Source organism: Phocoena phocoena, chromosome 11, assembly GCF_963924675.1.
Source record: "Phocoena phocoena chromosome 11, mPhoPho1.1, whole genome shotgun sequence".
Lineage (NCBI taxonomy): Eukaryota > Metazoa > Chordata > Mammalia > Artiodactyla > Phocoenidae > Phocoena > Phocoena phocoena.
In genome coordinates this window covers 44,586,939-44,594,433 of record NC_089229.1, presented here as the reverse complement: position 1 = coordinate 44,594,433, position 7,495 = coordinate 44,586,939, and the positions used below count along the sequence as shown (strand labels likewise).

Below are 7,495 nucleotides of genomic sequence, written 5' to 3'. Positions count from 1 at the left end.
TTTGGAGCCAGAGAAAATGATGAGCTCATTCACAGAAACAGGACAATTCACATAGTGCATTTAGTTGAATAAAAACATAAATAAAATGTGTAGACTTAGAAGATCCTTGCTTACTTCATCCAAAATATTTTGCAAATAAATCTGATATTATGTCTATGAAAATTTTAAACTCTTCCAAATTCATTTTTCAAAAAATAAAGAATATTTACTTTTCTAAAGTTAAATACAGCTGTCTTTTCCTTCTGCTTTTTGTAATAATTCTGTTGTTTTTACTTCTCACTCATCAGGCAAAGCAAGATCCTCAGTTATATAGGTATTCTATCAGAGGTTAGATTTTGTTGGAAAAAAACCTCACAATTGTTTATATTAAGTTCTATATTAGTTAAATATTGATTCAAAGACCAACTAGCAGTGACTTAAACATGACAGAAGATTTATGTCTCTGCTGCATAAAATTCTAAGATTGCAACATATTGGGATTTGGAAGAGTTGCTTTTCCATCATCAGCATAGATTCCATCCCTGGATCCAAGGTGACTGTTCCAGTTGTTGATACTTCCTAGGTGAAAAGAACAAGTGAAAGGCAAGTAGCTTCCTTTTAAGAATGTGACCTGAAAGCTGCTCACATCCCATTGGCTAACACTTGTAAACATGGTTTGGGAAATGTTATATTTAGATGGGCATCCCAATGACAATTTGGAGGAGGAGGGATTTGGTTGTAAAATGAATAAGGGGAAGCTTTGCACAGTGACAGTATTGTAGCCAATGAGGTTTATCCAAGGCACAATTATTGCTAATTATAATGAATAAGGGTAGTGCTATGCAGGAAAACCCAAGTCTGCTTATATTTCATGTAGCACACCCTGTCCTCCTGATGTATACTTATTATTAGGCTTTCCTTTTTCATTGTTTCATTATTTCTTTATTAGTTATAGGTTTTCTTTAACGTTTCAATTTATTATTATGTATAACAATATTAAGAGATAAACTTTATGAGTCATATTAAAAATTTTAAGGGTTTATTTGGGCAAAAATGAATTCCAATCAGTTAGTATTGAAACTAGCAGATAGAAAGGAGCTCTGAGGACCTGTATGAAATGAAAAACTTTTATATACAGAAGGGAGCAGGAACAAGGAAGTTATACTAGGCAAAGAAGTGGGTTGATTATGACCAAGTTACTTTCTTTTAGGAGATGACAGGGGTCTGACAGGCAGATTACTTAACTAGTGCTGATCAGACAATTCCTGATTGACTGGTTTAAGATTCCATTTCTGGGAAAGCAGAAACTGTAATTAAGTGAAGTCTTGGTGGTGGTATGAGGTTTAGCATAAGCAACTCCATTTCGGGTCTGTTGCCTTGTTTTTAATAGCAGAAAGATTCCAAGACACTCGAGGATAATATTCTCTATGATAATTATTTGAATAGAAGTAGTATGAAGCAATACCACTTGTCAAAATAAGAGGGCCTTTAGGTTTATTCAAAATGATTATTTTCTATTTAGTATCCTAGATATAATATGTTAATTGTAAGAGATAATTTCTGCTGATCTGAAGTACCCCTTACCCCAAGTGTTATTTACATGAATTACTAGTATGCATGAGAGAGTTTCATTTTTTTGTTGTTGAATTGGGTGTATGGTGCACAACAGTTCTTTGGGGGTTGATATTCTTAGGAAGATAAAAGAGAGTAACTATGAGCACAATAGAGATGAGAAAAAGTTCTCTCTCATCCCTTCATCATTGCCTACATTTGGTCAATAGACTGATCTCGAGCCATTTAAAAAGTGTTGCTCAAAGGAATAGCTGTGTACGTATATGAATGTGTTTGATTCTGGGCATAAGCAGTGCTGCTTAGAGGCCCAGATAGTCAGTTGTAATGCGATTTCCAGAGAAGTCCATTCTTCACCCATTTCCTCAGCTGTGTTACAGATAATAGGACATATTTGTTATTCTGTGGTCTAGCAGACACAGGAAAGAGAGGTCACTGTGCCTGGAGAAAGACAGCGGGGAGAGTAAACAGAGGTGTATTAAAGTTGAAGGAAGACGGTTATCCTTATCACATTCCTACATAGGGTCCCAGAAATGACTGGGTAGTGGTGGTGATAGGCAATTTGGGGGGAAGGCTTTCTAAATGGATAGGTATAGGCTTGGAGCAGGGGACAGCCATGGGTTACTTCCGATGAGACTTCATGTGTGCTCAAAGACAAAGGAGTTTAAGACAGGGCTTCTCAAACTTTAAGTACAGATGAATTGCCAAGAGACCTTATTACAAGGCAAATTCTGGTTCAGTATCTTGGGTGGGGCTGAGATTGTACATTTCTATTAAATTCTTAAGTGATGCTGCTGTTACACAGGTAAGGCAACTTCCAGTACCAAGGATTTTGCAACATTGAATTAATCAAGCATTCATCCTACCCATTTCCCAATTCACATCCTGAAGTCAGAAATGCCTGGATTTCAAAACTGGCTATGCCACTAACAAGTGTCATTGAGTGGTTGTTTGACCTCCCTGGGGCTTAATTTCATTACTAAAATGGACTTTTATGAGCCTTGTGGTGTTTGCTATTTCTATCCAGCAAATATTTCTATTTTTTTTTCTTATGTACATGGTTGGATTGCATGCCTCTGTTCTTGTGGAGTTAGGTGTGCCATATGTCTACTTTGGCCAATAGAATATAGGCATAATTGTTATATGTTACCTGCATGATTTTCGACCTTTTATTTCTCTCTGCCTTGATTACTGGCAATGTTGTAGTAGGTATTTCATCATGAGGATCACACAGAGCAAAAACCTCAGCAAACCCTTAGCAGACAGGTAACACGAGGATAAACTTTTATAGTTTTAAGCCACTGAGACTGTGGCAGAGTTTGTTATATTGGTAAAGCTGGCTTACATTGACTGGTACGAGCATTAAATGGAAAAAGTCAGATATTTGGCTATTGCACAGATATTCAGATGTTTCCCTTTCTTTTCTCTTCCCAACTCCTGTGATTTAGCTTTTTTTATTCCTCTGTATATATACTTATAAAAGCAATAGGTCATTTTAAAAATGGTGAAAACTATATTTATCCTTTTTTAAAAACGCTTTTAGTCCTTACAAAGTTTTGATTCAAAAATTCAGAACTTACAAATGAATGAAGCTTGGGAGCTGTCCAGAAGCTTCTTTCTCCTCATTATCATGACTAATTTCAAGTTAGCTAGAATTGTTCCACTGAAATCTAATCTGTTGGGTGATATTTAACACTATAACTGACTGGGAAACACAATAACTGATAAAGCAGGACCACAAAATGAACACCTAGTCACACTGATGGCTGTTTTCTATTTGTATTGTTAAGCTTTATTTTTGAATTTTTTTGCTTGCTAAAAGAAGGGCATTTTTATTATTCCTCTGGGCACCCATTTGACTTTGGCCCTTACATGGCAAAGGCTCTTCTTTCTGTTTTTGAGCTTTTAGTTCTTTTCATATTTCATCTACCCTAAGAAATAAAGTGTTAACTAGCATTTCTTTGACCTTTTTACTGGGTTATAATTTAAGCGTCTGGTATTTCTTTTTTTCCCTCACCTCTCTTCCAGCTCCGTGATCCATGTGTCAGAACAAGAATCACCAGCTAATCAAAATAGAGGTAATTTACAAGGAATGTTTAAACCAGTCTTTCTTTGAACTTTCCTTGTAATTATTCTCCATCATTTCTCCAGTTCTTTTTTTTCCCCCCATTTATACCCTAATTCTATCTTCTAAGGAAAGGATATTTTTCCTTATCTCTTATCAGACTTACGCTGCTTTAAAAAAATGTATCATTCAAATCTTAAATATTAATTTATAAGAATTTCTCTTTTCATGAGTCTCCTTACTATATATATGAGATCTTTGATATTCAGGTACAATACCTGAGTGTGGGGATGTCTGTGTGTGTATATATATTTCTGTGTATATGTATATATAATATACATCTAGTATATAGAAAGCTCTATGTAAGTGTCAGCTATTGCTGTTAATGCTTAGTTTTTCTACATGCTTATATCCACAAGCCCTTTGCATTAGCCAGGTTTCTCCAAACAGAACTTGTAGTATGGAGATTTATTATGAGGATTTGGCTCATGTGAGTGTGGAAGCTAAGAAGTCCCACTATCTGTTGTCTGCAAGCTGGACACCCAGGAAAGGTGGTGTAATTTCCCCTCATGGAAACAGCATGAATAAAATAGTTGTCAGAATGCGTCTAAAAACATCCTATTCTGAGGGCTGGAAATGTTAAGATGAGATGTTCCAAGTCAACTAGGCAGGTAGGAAGCAAAAAAAGGGTGAATTCTTCCTTTTTCTGGTTTTTGTTCTATTCAGGCCCTCAATGGATTGGATGATGCCCACCCCACACTGGGGAGGGAAATCTACTTGACTGAGATCACGGACTCAGTTGCTGATCTCATCTGGAAACACCCTCAAAAACACATCCAGAAATAATATTTAATCTGGGTGCCCCATGGCACCCAGATTAAATATTATGCAGGGGCCACAGGTTCGTGCCCCCTGCATTAAATACTATGCAGGGGACACGGGTTCGTGCCCCGGTCCGGGAAGATCTCACATGCCATGGAGTGGCTGGGCCCGTGAGCCATGGCCGCTGAGCCTGAGCGTCCGGAGCCTGTGCTCCGCAACGGGAGACGCCACAGCAGTGAGAGGTCCGTGTACCGCAAAAAAAAAAAAAAAAATTAATCATTACATCCTTGAAGGCAAGGATCATTCCTTTTTAAAAAAATATGTCTTTATCCCTTAACACAGTGTCCTGTTAAGTACTTAACAGATGTTTGCGAATGAATAATAGCTGAGCAAGCAATTATATACACTAACATTCATATTCTCTAAGTTTCACATACCCTATTCCCTATATAACTAAAATTATACTTGTTATATTGTAATTTAATTGTTATTTTTCAATATTGAAGACAAAATAGTCTTATTTCTTTTTCAACTGCAGTGAGTTTTGGTGATGATGTGTTTCAATTTTCTGTCTTGCCCATTGCCAGTGAGAGTATAATTTGGGGAAAAGATGGCATTATCCTATACAACCGACTATTCACATACTTTCCCAGCAGTTCCCCTCTTAGTTATATCTTGAAGGATTTTTTGCACCAAGAACAGTACACATATATAGAAACATTCCTAATAACTGTATTCATAACAACAAATCCCAGAAACCATCTAAATATCTGTAAACAGGATAATGGATAAGTAAATTGTGGGATATATGGAATAAAATTGAAGGGTCTGGTACTTTTTAGCAGTAATGGTCCCTAATTTTGTTTATTCCTCCTTAGACTCGTCCTTGTTTAGTACCTTTGCATGTTGACTCTGGAGCACGTGCTTTGGCCAATAAGATGATAGCAAATGTGATGCAAGCAGAAACTTAAAAAGTGCTTTTCACAGAAAACTTGCAACTGCCACTGTGTGTTTAAGCCCAGGCTAATCTACTGGAGACACGTGTTCCAGTTAACTCTATCACCCCGAGCTGACAGCCATCACCTACTAACCGCCAGTACTATCATCAAACAAGTAGAGAATGCCACTAGAACAACCACACTCCAAATAAAACTATGAGCTGATTGCAGCTGCTTGTGTGTGTGTGTGTGTGTGTGTGTGCACTGTGCAACCAGCATAGGTACTGCCTGTTGGAACTCAACCTAAGTTGTTGACCCAAAGAACAGTGAGCTAGTATGTGATTGCTCTTTGAAGCCAATACGTTTTGGGATGGTTGTTATATAGCAAAAACCAACTGGTATGAGCAATAAAAAGAGATGAACTATAATCACACACAACAATGTGATTAAATCATATTACCATTGTTATTTTTTTAAAAAAACAAGTCCCAGAGAGCTACATAAAGTTTGGAAAATTATTTGTAAAGAATACTAAGTAAATGTAAATCATTATTGCCTAACCATTATATATACGTTAATAATAAGCATTAACTGCAATTTCAGAATATAAATATAACCCTTAACATTTTAATATTTCCTACTAGCATTTTTCCATGCATATAGATGTATGTAATGAAAAACATAATTGAATACACATGCACATTTTTATACATTGTTTTTCTTACTTGACATGTCCTTAAGTTCTCCAAAAACATAATTAAAGACTAATTATCCATCACATTAGAAAATATATTTCATCGGTTTCCTACTTTTGATATTTTCATTATTTATACATTTTATTATTATTATCACCTTTAGGACACTCTCATCATAGAATAACTTCTTAAAAGTGGATTTAATCAAAATATTATAAATATATTTAAAAGTTATACATACTAACTGCATTCCGGAATAGACAAAACTTTACATGCCACCAGAAATGCATGAGATAAATTTTCTTGTTGAACATTTGCAGACATTTGGTATTACTCTATTCATAATCTTTGACAATTTGATAGGTAAAAATGACATCTCACTATTATTTTAATTAAGTTACTAGCTGAACTTGAAACTTTATTCATTAGTCATTTGTATTTTCACTTCTTTAAATTATCTTTTCATGTATTTTACTCTAGATATTTGCTTTCTTTTGATAGTTTATAATAGAGTTGATTGGGTTCAACCTTTCTTAATTACAATCATATTCTAGTACTGACTGTAGGAGATTATACCCTCATCACCTTGATTATACTTCAGTGCTTTTGTAGTTCTCAGACACCTCTTTAAAGATGATTAACCTCTTCTTTTATGAGTATCTGATAATTCATGTATTTGTATAGTGAGTTTTAATTTATCCCTTCAAAATCCCAAAATCCAAGACCAATTTTAGGTGGCTCATTTTGACTTCATTTTTTTTTTTTTTTTTTTTGGCCACACCGTGGCTTGCAGGATATTAGTTTCCCCACCACGGACTAAACCCGGGCCCTCCACAGTGAAAGTGTAGAGTCCTAACCACTGGACTGCAAGAGAATTCCCTTGAATTCATTCTTCATAATTATATAAGGCATCATTATTTCCTCAATCAAAGTGTACCTTACAGTATTTGTTGCTGTATATTATGTTTATGTCCTACACAAGTATACAAATCTGACAAGACAACTTAGAAGAAATAGTTTTGGAAAGAAAGTTGTATATATTTTTTCCTATATTGATTCTATCACTTGACCTCAGGATTTGAAAATTGTGGAATCAAATCAGAGTAATCACAGAAGATACACTACTTAAAACTTTAAGTGAATGACCTGTGGTTTCAAGATGGTAGATTAATCACAAAATCAAGCTAAAAAGGTATTGATAAACTATATTGATAGCTGATCTCATATACAGTGTCATTCATTTTGCAATTTAAAGAAACGGACAAGTGTGAAATAGCAAAATAGCAAGTAGTTCAAATGAAAGACCTTTCATTGGATCATTTGTCCCATTTTCTTTTCCACCAAGCCTTGTTAAATTTTGTGATTGTTTGGGGAAAAAAGGGTAGTTTTCCATGACAGGCTAAGCCATAAAAAGAAACAAAATTGAG

The 7,495-nt window shown here is 35.3% G+C and overlaps 1 pseudogene; it reads left to right on the top strand.

Moving 5' to 3' along the window:
• Positions 1–735: 735 nt before the first annotated feature.
• Positions 736–803, top strand: LOC136131654 (U4 spliceosomal RNA; annotated as a pseudogene).
• The last annotated feature ends 6,692 nt before the right edge of the window (positions 804–7,495 follow it).